Genomic DNA, 14,228 nt, shown 5'->3' with positions numbered 1-14,228 from the left:
AATTGAATTTGATGCTTTCTGATTGCCAATTTACAGTAGGTACAGGGACTTCTAAGCAAAACTATGTATTGGCTAATGCAGCTTTACTTAGTTTATTGATGTATGCTGTCTCTTTTTAAATTGATAAACTGAAGATTGAAGTTAACGCTTAAACATTTTTACAGTCTTCTGATAAGTGATTTCTGCTACAGTTTGACTGGCTTTATTATACTGATGTGCAACGGCATGCATCACTACATTCCTCTCAACAATTCATCAGTACTGCAGAGACCAGCAATGATTGCGCAAGTTTCACTTTTATGCACACAATCAGTTCGTGTTTTATTTAGAATGACTCGACAAGACATCAAAGGTTCTGAGGACACTACATAGTTGTCATACCTCTCACTCCATCTGCAGTTTTCCACAATACATTTAGTCCTGAACAGCACTTCAAGCTAATGCTACGAAACTTGTCCGTACAATACAATCAGACTGTATCCTCAGTCAGGGAATACATGGATGCTTAAGAAAAACAAGGGAGGAGAAATGGAAATATTATATTAAAAAAATGACTCATTGTGCAAAAGGATTTTGGAAATCTAGATGTCACCTAAGGTAAACATGCCTTGAAATGACTTAAATAAATATAACTGACATCAGCAACTCATGGAAAAGGTCACAACTGTTAAAAAAAAGAGATCCACCTGCTGAGAAAAACAAACTGCAAAAACTCTGCAAAATGTGAGCAAATGGTCAGAGAAAGTTCAACGCATTCTTTTTAAAACTCTCTGTGAGTTGACTAATTTATTTCCAGTGCGCACTGTTTTCTTTAAACTTGACCAGACCTCATGCACTTCCTGAATTGCAGTGAACCAGGTCAGCAACATCAGGGGGCTGGGGTTTTTGTTGTTGTTGCTTTGTTTCTCTGTAGTTGCGGTAGAACAGTCTTTGCCCAAACCACAAAGCTGCAGCAGTCGGATTTCACACTTACTCTGTTGTTTGTCACGTAGCTGATAACACTCCTAGCGATGGCTGAATTTGATTGATGATTAAAATTTTCATCAGAAAGTGGTCTACATGCACTTTCTTTGTGATTTTAACCAACAAATCTGACCAGCTGAACTCATTTTTATCCATAACTTTGCGAAGTTCCCCCCGTTCTGATCTAAATCTGGAATTTGAAAACAAATCATGATTGACTTTGGCATTACAGTGCCTTTCTGTTGCAGCGAAGTGAGCTTTCCCCAGGCAGATCCAGGGTAATTGGAACAGTGGTGAATGATAGAATGGAAGGCAAACACACACACGCACACACACATTTACATAAGAACCCACACAGGTCATTACATTTACCACTAAGCATCTCCATAAGCCCAAGCGGGCATATCTGACATATCCATCTGCTCCGGCAGGATCAGGCTGGATCTACCTCTGACTGCCTAAATATGGGTAAGGGGTATGCCAGTGGTAACATTGATGGAGTTGTGACATTGTAATAATCACAGGGTTCGTCACAGAGGAAATAAACCAGGGGTATTATTTTACACCCATTTTCATATTTACTGGAGCAACATGCCACTTGTAGTTTATTTACGTGAACCAGAATTATTTTCACTTTAAATTCTTGTCAGTTTTTTTTTACCTCCTCCTACATGGATTCAATGAAAATGGGTTACTGTAAGAACATCAAACATTGTTTTTCACAGTTCTTTGAAGACCTTTACTTCAACAGTCAATCTGGATTAGAAACCTAATTTATGTATTACCTGATTAACTACAACATTTTTGTTTTAGCTGCCTAGCAACACCCAGGCCTGATAACTGGCAGGCCTGTAGAATCAAAAATGTACTTAGTTAAAGCCTGACAACATGTGGTAGGTTAGAGAATGTCAAAAAGCAAGTGATCACAACCTGATATAAAGAAATGATAGAAACTATCTGATGTTAGTCAGTGTGAACTGGATTACAAAGCCATGTCTAAGGCTTTAAGTCTCAAAGAAACCAAAATGAGAACAACTATTACCAGTGGAGAAAATATGAGGAAAAAGTGAAGCATAGAGGTTGGGCTAAAGATACTACTCCAAGAGTTCATTGATGACTCATGCAGAAGGCCAAACAAAAAAAACAGAATAACATTTGAAGTCCTACAGGCCTTACACCATTTACTGTTGATGTTTAAAATTCAACAGCTGTTAAATCTCTCACAACAAAGCATTTCAGAAAGAAATTATACCAACAGTCAAACATAGTGGTGGTAGTATGATGGTCTGGGTCTGCTTTGCTACTTCATCACCTGAACAACTTGATGTGATTAATGTACGCTTTAAATCTGCTCTCCAGCGGTATTGTTTTAGGAAAGTCCATAGCGGTTACAAGCATAATCTGTATTGCATGCACTGAAGAGATTACTAATGTCAGCTCCCAAAATGGGTTTATTTATCAAGGTCCCAACAGTTACTTCTTGTCTGTTTTGCCACTGAAAACTGCTCCTTCAATGCATGTCTGCAAATTGCTTCTCATGTTTTATACCGTTTTTCCCTATAAGCTTGCCGACTTAGGAATGTTTTCAGTTTGTTTATCTCGCATATAAAACCACCATTTCTAGTTTTTGATTCCTTACATCATGTTACATCTGCTCACACATACACAGGGGTTCCTTTGCATCACTGGCCTTAGGTCCCAGTCTGTAACCCTGCCTCACCAAACCTTTTTCCCTTTCCCAGGGGAAAGCCCCTATGTGAAAGAAGAAATGGGGTGTAAAGGGCACCAAGTTCCCACTGGATCTCCTCCTCCGTGCCCCATCTGTGCCCAGTCCGTGCCACTGTGTTTCAGCTGCTCCAAAAGCTGTGTGCTGGCTTGAGAATGCATGTACTTTTAATGTTCTCCTCTCTGTACATTCTGTGGGTTAAGCAAAAAAAAAAAAAAAATCTGATGTGGCACTGTAATTAAGCTGCCATTAATTGTTTTGCCTTGTCCCCAGTGGCACCGCTCAGACTTAGGGGGAAGGAAAAGGCAGATTAATGGGGCTGATGGGCTCTACGCCTTACTGAACAACTAAGCACAGTGAAAGCGATTCTTAATTACTGCCTGTTGCCTTTAAATTACCCAAAAGTCATCTCTGACAGGAAGCTAACTAGCCCCTGACAGATCAGATGTTTCTCTAAATCCCATTGTCCGATCAAAACCGTGAGGTATTAACTCTGCATAACTTCTGGCAACTCGTTTTTGACATTTAACCGCAGCAGGTGTTTTAGTCTTGCCCGTTTGCCTGTTTTCACTGTAGCCGTTTTCTAACGGCAGCGTTTTCCACAAACGCTGCGCTACGTCTAAATGTGGAATCTCAGGTGGTTTCCTGCCTTGGCGAGAGCAGAATCGAGACTATTTATATGCCTCCGTATTATATGACATGTCAAATTTTCACTGCCTGAAATACTCTTTCCAGCCTCACCAGCAGCCAGTGCGAATGTAAATACAGGAGATATCGATGAAAACAAAGCGAGGGGGGGAAAAAATGTGCTGCGGGACAGAGAAGGAACCCCACAAAGCACCCTTCTATGGCTGGTTTTCGCACACGCAAATTTTTGTGGCAGTGGAATCCTATAACCATATACAGACTCTTCAACTCACACAACCTTATATTGCGCTGGTTGGGTCACCGCCCTTGCTAAGTCTGACCTCAATAGGCACTTGTGGTGAATTATTGTTTGCAAGTGGAAACTTGGCCAGATAATCTTCCTGCTGCTGGCTCAGGGCAGAGTGAGACCACTGTCTCCTTGCCTGCACGCGCACCCTGTGCACACAGCTTTTGTTTTGTCATCTCTACTTCCAGGTCACGCTTATTTGCTGACTCTTTGCCTTTTTTCTTTTCCTTTTTTTTTTTTACAATAACTCCTTGTGTTTGCACTTCATCTTTCTTTTACCACTTCTCCTCTCCTCCGTCTCGGTTTCCCTCCAAACCTACCTCCCAACAACTCTGGTCTTTATCCTTGAAGGCCATTCACCTCTCCGCGGCTGTTCCTGCCAGTGCCGAGCAGTAAATTCCTGGGCTGGTAGGAAACACAAACATGCACAAACCAAGGGGTGAGCAGTTCAATCAGAAGGGGACCCTTCATCACCCCCCCACACCCTCCCCGGCGTCTCCTGTTTCCACCACCTTTCTCCAGGCATCCATTCATACAAAGAGTCTTTGTGGAACTGATTCTGAGGGATTTTCTTGAGATCTCATTCCACATGCATCATATGTATAATTCACCGTGTTTGTGTGTCTGGTTGCTTTGCCAGTCAGCATGGTGTGAATGATAATCATATAATTGGGGTCTCCTTCAGCAGACATAAACCAATGTTTGAACCAAAAGAAAAATGTGATTACAGTGATTGTGGCAGACTAATGACATGTTGGTTAAAGAGGGTTTATTATTAAAATGCCGGTGACCCGTCCTTAATATAAACTTTGTCTGACTGATATAGCCACTGCCGTCGTTGAATGCGACTGAACAGTTTAGGGTGAAATCCGTTAGGACTCATGTCAGCAAGATGATATCACATACAGACTAAGAAGTTCAGAGTACAGCAGTGTGCAAAAGGATTCGTATGACGTAAACTTTATTCACATTTTGTCCTTGTGCAATCACAAACCTTAGTTGTTTTGTTGGACAGATCAATACAAAGCAGCACATATTTGTGAAGTATGTGCAAAAATGCAGTTTGTTTGATCTTTAACAATCACTCAAAGTGTGGCATACAGTTGTTTTTAGCCCTTTTTATCTCCATTGATAACACACAGTTGCCTTAAAACTCAATCCGTAATGGACACACAACAGGTCAGGGTTTTGGAAGTTTAAAGGAAGATTTTATTTTAATATGGTTGTCCATTTACCAGGGGGTCTGCAACATTCGATCCTTTCCATCTTCCATGATAACTCTTAATAACTCTTAGTACTTTCTGACAGTAAAAAAATAAGAATGCCATAGTCTATAATTTAAGTACAATTCTGTGAAGTCTTAACTCAATGTCTGGAGAAAAGAATACTTTTTCAAGGCACAGTGTCGGAGAAGAACTTCTGATTCCCATACCCGTCATCGGCACTGATTCTTGAAAATATGTAATACTATTTTTACTTTTCCTTTTTGAAGGAGGAAGCTGCCCCTCTCGCAGCCTCCACGTCAAACTCTGTTCCACATTGCTGAGCCAGTGGAAAATCTGATGTCCGCTCAAGAAACAAAGTGGTGAAGAAAGATTGGCTGACCAAAGGACGAAATGTTCATGCAGCACGTCTTCACTGATAGGGACCAGCTTATGTAACCCAAATAATGAGGCATCTTCTTGTTCCCATTTTCCACTTGCCTCGAGGCACATGATTTCCACGGGCATTTCCAACACAGCAGAATTTACAGTTAACTGTTTGGAAATGACAGATTTTGAGGCTTCGTTTTTTTTTTTTTTTTTCCATTCTTCTCGGCTTTTCCATCGTGCTTTGTGCAAAGATCTTCATCGATTCAAAGCCCATATGTAAGTAGGATGTTGCAGCAAAGTCATTCTTGGTTAGAATAGCAGACACATTCATGCTGTGTCAGTTGCAAGACACTTTCCAACTGAACCTGCAATTATTTGTCAAGCTATCTCGTCTCATGGTGTGTAGAGCTCTACCCCAGCAATTAAAGTTCTATGTTAGGAGCAAAAAAAAAAAAAACACAAACTCACCACAAAAGCAATCTTGGTGCCTACGAAAAAAAAAATGTTCTAAACTTTTTAGTTATTCACCCTTATCTTACAAAGCATGTGATTCTTTATCAACAAAAAAATATAGAAGTTTGATTTGAGCGTGTCTGTGATTTACACTGAATGTGTCCACCAACCCCCTAAAGTTCCCGCATCACGAATGCTTACTCAGACTGCGTGAACAACACATTTGCATGCACAAAGGACGGTGACACTTGACATTTACTGTAGTTCACGAGACGCTCCAGAGCATCTGGCAAATTTCCACAGAGAAACTGAGTCAACAGCAAGGTTCATGGCAACAGCTGTGGAAGGGAAACGATCGGTCTGACCAATTTGAAAGCACCGCGGCCCTCGAAGTGCTCAAGCGTTGGAGATCATTTTCCCTCAGATTACAAGGAGGGGGAAGATTTGTGCCAATATTTTCTAAAGTTTTTAGGTTCTCTTCTGCTTAGTAAATATCTTTATTCCAGTTCGCTTTAAGTGTCAGTAGAAAATATTTTTATAAATCTTGAAAAATAGGCAAACTGCAAATATTTATGAGGGGTCATCTTCTACTTTAATTCTGTGACTTAAAGCTGTTTAGACAGATTAAAATTGAGCTTGAGGAGGCTAAGCCAGTGGTTCAAAAATGTTTTTTAACAAACATCAGATCGACAAATACTAAGAACTAATTGTTTTTCAGGAAGGAGAACAAAGGTCCTCAACTCCGTGCTATATTTGATTGGAATAATGATTTCTCTTCTTTTGCAGAATATTCTACCCAATTGGCAGTAATCACAAATGATGGCAGTTGGGCGCATCTCCTCAGATTTACAGCTTGCAACCGAGAACACGATTAGATTTGGTTTGATGTCATTCCCAGACCCCGTATTTGAATTTCACAGGTAAATAATAACCATAAGCACTTGTTCTTGGTTCACTGTTGTCTGTTTCAGTTTAGCTATAGATTTGTCTGAATGTTTTCCTCTATACGTTGCGATTGGGGTAGTTTTCTATTTCAAGCGTAGCTCGTTTTTGGGCGAAAAGCATCTTTATGGGGGTGGCTTATTACCTCGTCATCAAAGTTTATAAGCTTTGTGTACTTTGTAAATAGTTCAGCCAAAAACAAAATGCAATCCAAGTACCACAGAACAGGAATGTTGGAGCTAAACTGAACAAACAAGCAGTAGCAGCCTAAGGCCAAATCCAACTAAATGAATCTATTTTTAAAACTGAAACCAAAAACATTGGCGCCTGACAATAAGGAAAGTGTTACGGAAAATTAACAAGTTCTGCATGAGGAGCACTGTTGACATTTAGATTTTAATGGTCTCCCGACAATCACTTACATAATTGCTTTCTGCCTGTTTTTTTTTTGTTTTGTTGTTTTTTGGGTTTTTTTTTCGTCTTCAAATTAAATTCCACTCATGCACTTGTTGACTTTGTGGTCAGTTATGAGATTAGGAGATCAGGCCCAGAGTTATCAGACAGCTTATTGTCTTAGGTTTCGCAAGTACTGGAGACAGGCCGCTGCTAGTTTAGCTAAGTCTGAAGATCACAAGTTAATTTCGTTAATCTGGGATTTTTAGGCGATTATGTTTCTGCCAGTGAATAAAACTCGATATATAATCAACTCTTTTGTGGCTAAAAAGCAGCTCGTCTCCCACGCATGAATTAAAGATGCCCCGCTTAAAGTCTGCATCCGTCTTCTTGCTTTCAGTTACTTCCATGAGTTCTGCAGTATTTGAGCATGGGATAAAACGGGAGGGATAACGCAGGAACTGACAGACTTATAGGCAGAAAGGCAGCTTCACTGTTTTGGTTGGAGGAATCTGCTCAGGGTTAGCCGACATAAAACTGTACAGACTGGCAACTCTGGAAGCCAACTAAACCACTGAGGGTCAGCTATATATATAAAAAATAAATAAATAAATAGTAGCGGACATAAAAATAGATTTATGCTTTATCTTTTCTGCCACCACTTTGAAAACCTTGCGAGTAAAGCCGCGCAGATCAGCTGAGGCTTACATCACTGCTTCTGCATGTGAAAAGGGAAACATCAGCACATGAGATGGACTTTGCTGAAGTTTTAGAGCAGGGAATTGACGGTTCAAAAGGCACGCGGGCGGGTACCTAACGCGCTCAGGCATGACTGGCTCCAGCATTTCACAGTTTGTTCAAAAGTTTACTACATCTTTTTTTTTTTTTTTTTTTGCTTATCTGTGCAACTAGACTGGTGGTTCCTCATTTTGCCTTTCGCTAAGGCATAGAAGTCGAATCACACACTTATTGCGCAAGACTCCCCAGTGGGAAAAAAAGAAGAAAAAAAGCCTTTTTCCTATTCTGCTTCTGTTCCCCTTTGACTTCTATCTGACACAGAAATTCTGAAGTGAAATTTTCCACTGTCGGGTTGTACGTACACAAGCACAAACTCATTGACCTTTTTAGATGTTTACACATCTGAAAAGATACGTGGTTCTGCAGACTCAGGGCTATTGTGTTAATGATAAATCCCATTATGTTAAAACGACTAGTGTAATACACAGCAGTTTGACCTTAGCTAAAGTTTGTTTTCAATCGTGGGATATTAAACTGAGCTAAGAGAACCTAAAAATGGCCCACTTAGCCAAAGATCATTTCTCAAGCTTGATCTTTTTGTGAATAGAACTATTTTTTTTATTTTATTTTATTTTTGCACATTTTGAACTTTAATATTAACTTTTATTTAAAAGAACTTAAATTCTTCAACTGTTTTGGACCTTAAAATGCTTACAAATACACCCTCAACTGATGGGTAAAGGAACCTAGGGAAGTTATCAGAGTTAATTTATGTAGGTAATTTAATTCAGAAAGTAAAATTTTAATACAGATTCATTACAAACAGTAATATTTTGTTTGTTTTCTTTAAATCTTAAGTGAATGTATGAGACCAATCTTTTTTTTTTTTAAATACAGAAGTACAGTTTAGGCTCTCCACAAAATGGAGAACCCGACAGTTTGGCTTGACAAGATCCCTTCCCTCGAGGCTAATCTACAAAAGGCCTTTGTTTAAAAGCAGTTTTAAACAATACTGGTTCATGGAAAGTTAAGTGGAAGGGGAAACTTGTGGTAGTTTGCATGAGTGATTGATTTAAGACCTACCACACAGATACATCTGTTCTCATTGTGTCCTCACTAAAACTGTGAAAATGGAACACATCAACTCAGTTTTAAAGCTCCTACACAGGTTCTTGGCAGCTAAGAGAACAGACTTTAACATATTTTGATCCCAAGCCATTTTTATAAACAAACGACAGGATTTTAAAGACCTGTTATTGGTCTTCCAGACTGCTGAGGTCTTCCTGTTCTAGTCTTCTCTGCGTCTCCAGAGTCAGAATCAAACATGGAGTAGCAGCATCCAGTTTGTATGGTCTTCTGTCTGGATGAAACTTCCAGAAAAACTGCAAAACTGCTGAATCCCTGAGTTACCTTAAATAAAGGATCAAATGTTTAGATTGATCAAATGTTTGATTAATAATTAATGGAAAATAGATTTTCCACAAGTTTTTATTCTCCCACTGTAATTATTGTAAATTATTCAGTAATACTTATGGCTTGTTATAAGCCATAATCATTACAATTAACAGATATAAATGATTAAATTATATTACAGTGTAGAATAAATCTATATGAGTTTATTTTTTTAAATTGAATAACTGAAATAAAATAAGCTGTTAAATCATATTATGATTTTTCTTTTTTTTTTTTTTTTAAGGCGCATGCACATGCAATGTATTCTAAGTGTAGAATACACTTGCTCAGTTAGTGTTTGACTGGTAGCTGAAGACATTGACGGCAGCTCAGATTGTTACTTGGCGCTGCTCTTCGTGCTGCAGTGACCCAGTCAGGGTTATGTTTGCTGAAAATGCTACTTCTCATGAGTTCTGGATAATCGCGAATAATACAGGCATTCAATAGGGAGCAGAAGAAGAAGAAAAAAAAAACCCCGCGCTACATCATGGAAACAGTGACGTCAGGTTTGATTAAGCGTTGAGGGAAGAGCCTTGTGTTGCAGACAGCAGGACTGCAGAGACAACACAGTGATCTTTCTGTGTGTGCTTTTCACTGGCTGCCTTAAATGATGGAGGGAACTGCTCAATAATCCTGTTATTATAAAGCGACACGGGAGCGAAGAGGGAATACGAGGGGATCATGACGTAACCGTTTCCATAGGCGACTGATATGCTGGCTCGACCAATGGGAATCCACACCATTGGTCCGTACCCATCCTCCTTTTGACGTGCATCACATGTCCCTGGCGGTGTTGTGACAGCAGGGAAGTCGGCAAAGCAAGTTGATTCTCCACAGTGTACTTCCGCCTTCGTTTAAATCCACGTTTGAGAAACGTTCCAGTTGGTAAGTGTTCCCTTACATTGTAAATTTAGTCTGGACAATAAAATCAACAAATTAAGTTGAAAATTTCGAAATCCAAGTATTAATAATCAAAAAAAGTTTAAATGTTCAACTTTAATTATTAGTGCATGATATGTATGTATAATTTATCCTCAGAGGTGGATGGAGTGCAGTGCATAAACAAACTCAAAATGGAAAAAAGGAGGCTTAAAGTATCGCAAAGTGGTTTTTTTAATCTAAAAGACAATTATTTTTATTTATATTTCTGTTTATCATTTAGTTTTACAAGTTAATTGTACACATTTAGTTATTGATTTACAGTGTGGTAAAGGGAGTTATGCACCAGTTTGCCTCTTCTAAGAAGGAAAAAAAATGTTGATTAGCTTTTGGTATTGGAAATGTTAACAATTTTTATAAAATTATAAACAAGAACACTCAGTCACTTTGTTCAGTTTTAGCTCAATTGTAGCGCCATCCGTTTTCATCACTGCACCAAGTGGTTTTCTGACGAGTGACTAGCGGCCGTCGAAGGGGAACTCTCTTGACGCATTAGACGTCTTTGGTTGTGGCTGTGACAACGCAGTGGGCGGGGCCTTACCTCAGATCGGGGCAGAGAGTCTAGTCTTTGGTGAGACTGAGGGGGAGTGAAGAGAGAAACGGACAGGGATTGCTCTCCAGAAAACGGGAGTAAGTATATTTTTCTGGTTTATTTCCTTACCAAGGTGGCAGAATGGCCACGTGCTAGGAGAGGTTTCCAGTTGTTCGGAAGCTGCATTCAAAACCAGGTGCTGTTAAAAAAAAAAATCTTCATTTTGGGTGTGCAGTGATCAGCGAGGGCCAGCGTCTGAAAGGGTAACTGCCTACTGTACCGAAGCTAACACCGTTAGCTATCGTTGGTTATATCTTGGTTCGATACTGACATTGGGCGTTTCATTTGCCAACCCCAGGTGGCTCGTAGTAGTCGGCGAGGATGCTGCCATCTTCCATTTGCTTGTGCTTAATTTTACGTGACTCCCACTCAGCTCTAGTGTAAGTTTTTGGACTTGTCAATCAATAAGAAGCACATTTTTTGTGTGTATTTCCCTCATTACAACCAGTATAGGCTAAAGCATGTGAGCTAGTCGGCTAACAGTCGAATGTTGAACGTCAGCCAGGAACGGCTTTTTAACGTGTGTTAAACGTTAAACTCGCGACGATTACTTGCTTGCTTTAACGGTTCGTGAACCGTACCTTCTCTAACTGCGCTTTAAGCTGAACATTTCCCGTGAAATGTGTTGAAATTTAATGGGTTAAACAAATTAACACTAGCTTACTCCATGTAACGTTGTCTGACTCATTTAACGGCTATACATGGAGGCAATTTATGTTAGATATGTAGCGTGTTGCCGTTGCTATCTTGTAAATTCGGGGGACAGTGTTCTGTGGATTCCGCGTGCAAGGCAGTCCTCGCAGCTGTCTGTCACCCCAATGCAGCCGCAGTAAACTTGTTTTTATAGAGGAACAATCAGTATTATTATAATTTTTTAGATACACTTCCACCGATAAACAACACATCGAGTCCCCTCTCGAGCTGTCCCGCTTTTACTGCTTTCCGTTCAGGTTAACTTCACCCCTACCGATATTTTTTTTTCTGCTCCTGGCAATCAACCGTTATTTAACGGTTGATTTACGGTCAGCACTGCAAAATAACATTTAGGAACTTCGGACCTTGAGACAGCCACCCTTAAAACTTTTGCGACTTAATGGAAGCACTAGTATGGTATAGATTATCTGTCGAAATTGAAATGGACTGCAGCCACCGGGCACCTTTTGGTGTGCAGTTGAAGGGATCACTCCTTATCCAATTAAAAAGCACTCGGGCTTGCTTCAGCGCCAGCGGTGTCCCCCTGTGCTGCCGAGGAGCAAGCATCTTTGTAATCACCCTAAAAATGCATGTTTGTTTCTTTTATGGTTAAAATGTTACCCTGTGTTTCAATTATCTAAGGTCTTTTAGTCATCCTAGAGTACAGCAGTTATCTGTGGACTCATTACATAATTTGTAATGACAGCCAAGCCAGAATGTCTTGAGGTTTTATTATAGAAATGATAAACTACTTAAATTTAGTGCCAGTCCAGACCAGGAAGGTCTGAATTAGACTTTACAATGCTCTAAGAATAGCTTTTAGATGAATTTGTCTTTCTCAGCATAAAGAAATTTAACAGTTGTTTATCGATTCACTCAGATCATCAGTCAGATCCTCTGAGCTCTTTGACTTCAGACTGTCGCTATCTGTCACTCAACGAAGGCAAAATGATCACTTTTCTTATTTGTTGCCGTACAATCTCTTTGTTGTGGCTTAGGATGGAGAACTCCGCTCACCTTGAAAGAGTAAAAAGACAGAAGTCGCTCCATTTGCTGCTGTTTTTCTTTAAAACGCCTGATTACTGCTAATGCGAGGCTTTGTTTTGGAAGTTACTCATCACACCAAAGTGAATTTGGGGACTTTACAGAACAATTGTTTTAAGGTAGTAGGGGTGTTGTGTCTGGAATCGGGCTGTTTGAGTGTCATGGTGATAACCTTGAGGATAAATGCAGCCATTGCACTCTATTAAGACAGAAATTTAAAGCAAAATGTGTAACATGAATTAAGTAGTCATATAATATAAAAATAATCTAACGCGTAAATGACTCGTTTTATTATTTTGATATAGTTATAGCAAATATAGAAAATAAGCACCATATATGTAATTATTGAGTCCTTATTGGTAGGTGTTACAACTAATTCAGGTCAGACAGTTCTCAATTTTCCAAGAATGCTAGGGTGAACTACTCATGATGAGACAGAGGAGAGTTGATGAGCTCAAGTTTTAGTGTCACATCTCAAATTTACACCGTGAAAACGATCAATATAAAAAAAGAAAAAAAACCATAAATCTTCATTTCTAAGTGCTGAGTAAAGGGTATTGTTTTAAAAAACCCTGGTCATCTTATGAGTAAGGGGACATTGAGTCATGTAAACCAGCACTGGAAACTAAACAGTGTGTTGTTGTTGTCATGTGGTAGAATATATGGTACCATGAGACGGAATGTATTCAGGATCTAATGTACTTGTGTTGGGAGTTTTGCTTGTCTATCGGTGGAGACTGTAGGGCCAAGGCTATTCCAAGCAGTGGTATTATGTTACATCTCTTTCGAGTTGCCCATTACTACTCATTCATTCAAATCTTTCTTAATGTATGATTGTAGGCATGTCTTGCGGGTTGGTTTCTAACATTTTTGGAGTAAAAGGTCTACATTTGGTCTATATTATACAACTCCAGTGAGCTATTCAGAGATGTAGTTGGATTTAATAGTTTTTTTTCCCCCAAGAGTATTTACATATGTAGCATGTTTTTGTTACAGTATTTTCGGGGGAAACATCTGCCTTACAGAAATCACAGTTGAGCATAATTAAAGCTCTTTTAAAGTGAAAACTCTTAAAATCCAAGCTTCTGAGTTCTCACATATTCGTATTGTGTGTCAGATCACGGAAAAGTGTGCAGGAAACATTTTCTGCGTGAGCTGTCAGGTGGTGCCGCCATCACGGCATTGGATTAGTTTCACTCAGCGAAACACTGAGTGCAGGTGGATGTATTAAATCCTTTTGTGTGGAGTCGAGGTGTTGTCCACTTGAACAGGAATTTATTTGTAAAGTACTCTCATGAAATCTGTTATGTCATAGCACTGAGTGCTGCTCGCTGTCATTTTCTATCACCAGTGTTGATTTTTTTTTTTAAAAGAAATTAGTCCAAACCTTATGCTTCAAGGAATACAACAAGCACAGTGTTGTTGTATTAGTTATTTCAAATGTTAGTTGTAACAGATGGGATGCTTCCAGTCCTATGACCTTGAGACTCTGCAGATTTTTCAAAAAACTGCTTGTGTGACTCTCGTCGTCACAAGACCGGACACTGTATGAAGATGACGCCGGCATCACAGAAGTACGGTGTCATGGTCGCCCTGTTGGACAATGCAATGAAGTGACGCTTGTGTCAACCACCCACCACTTAGCAGGGTCCAGTCCCCACGCACACGCTGACACACGGAACAATTCACAGTGGATTATGGGGGAAGTTGAGTAAAGCATCCCTGAAACCATGACGATTCAAGTGCTGTGCTTCACAGTTCTGATGT

At 39.7% G+C, this 14,228-nt stretch overlaps 1 protein-coding gene across 6 annotated transcripts in view; it reads left to right on the top strand.

The window, feature by feature from the left end:
- Positions 1 to 10,672: 10,672 nt before the first annotated feature.
- atp2b1a (ATPase plasma membrane Ca2+ transporting 1a) overlaps positions 10,673 to 14,228 on the top strand; it is a 46,479-nt gene continuing 42,923 nt past the window's right edge. For all 6 annotated transcript variants that reach the window (XM_015057439.1, XM_015057437.1, XM_015057438.1 and 3 more), the window contains exon 1: positions 10,673 to 10,762. The gene's annotated coding sequence lies outside the window, so the exon portion shown is untranslated. The remainder of the gene's footprint in view (positions 10,763 to 14,228) is intronic.

The sequence above is a fragment of the Poecilia latipinna genome, unplaced genomic scaffold (genome assembly GCF_001443285.1).
Source record: "Poecilia latipinna isolate Pla-1442-1.1 unplaced genomic scaffold, P_latipinna-1.0 Scaffold1462, whole genome shotgun sequence".
Lineage (NCBI taxonomy): Eukaryota > Metazoa > Chordata > Actinopteri > Cyprinodontiformes > Poeciliidae > Poecilia > Poecilia latipinna.
Note: the sequence above shows the minus strand (reverse complement) of the source record. Positions and strands in the feature narration are given on the sequence as shown.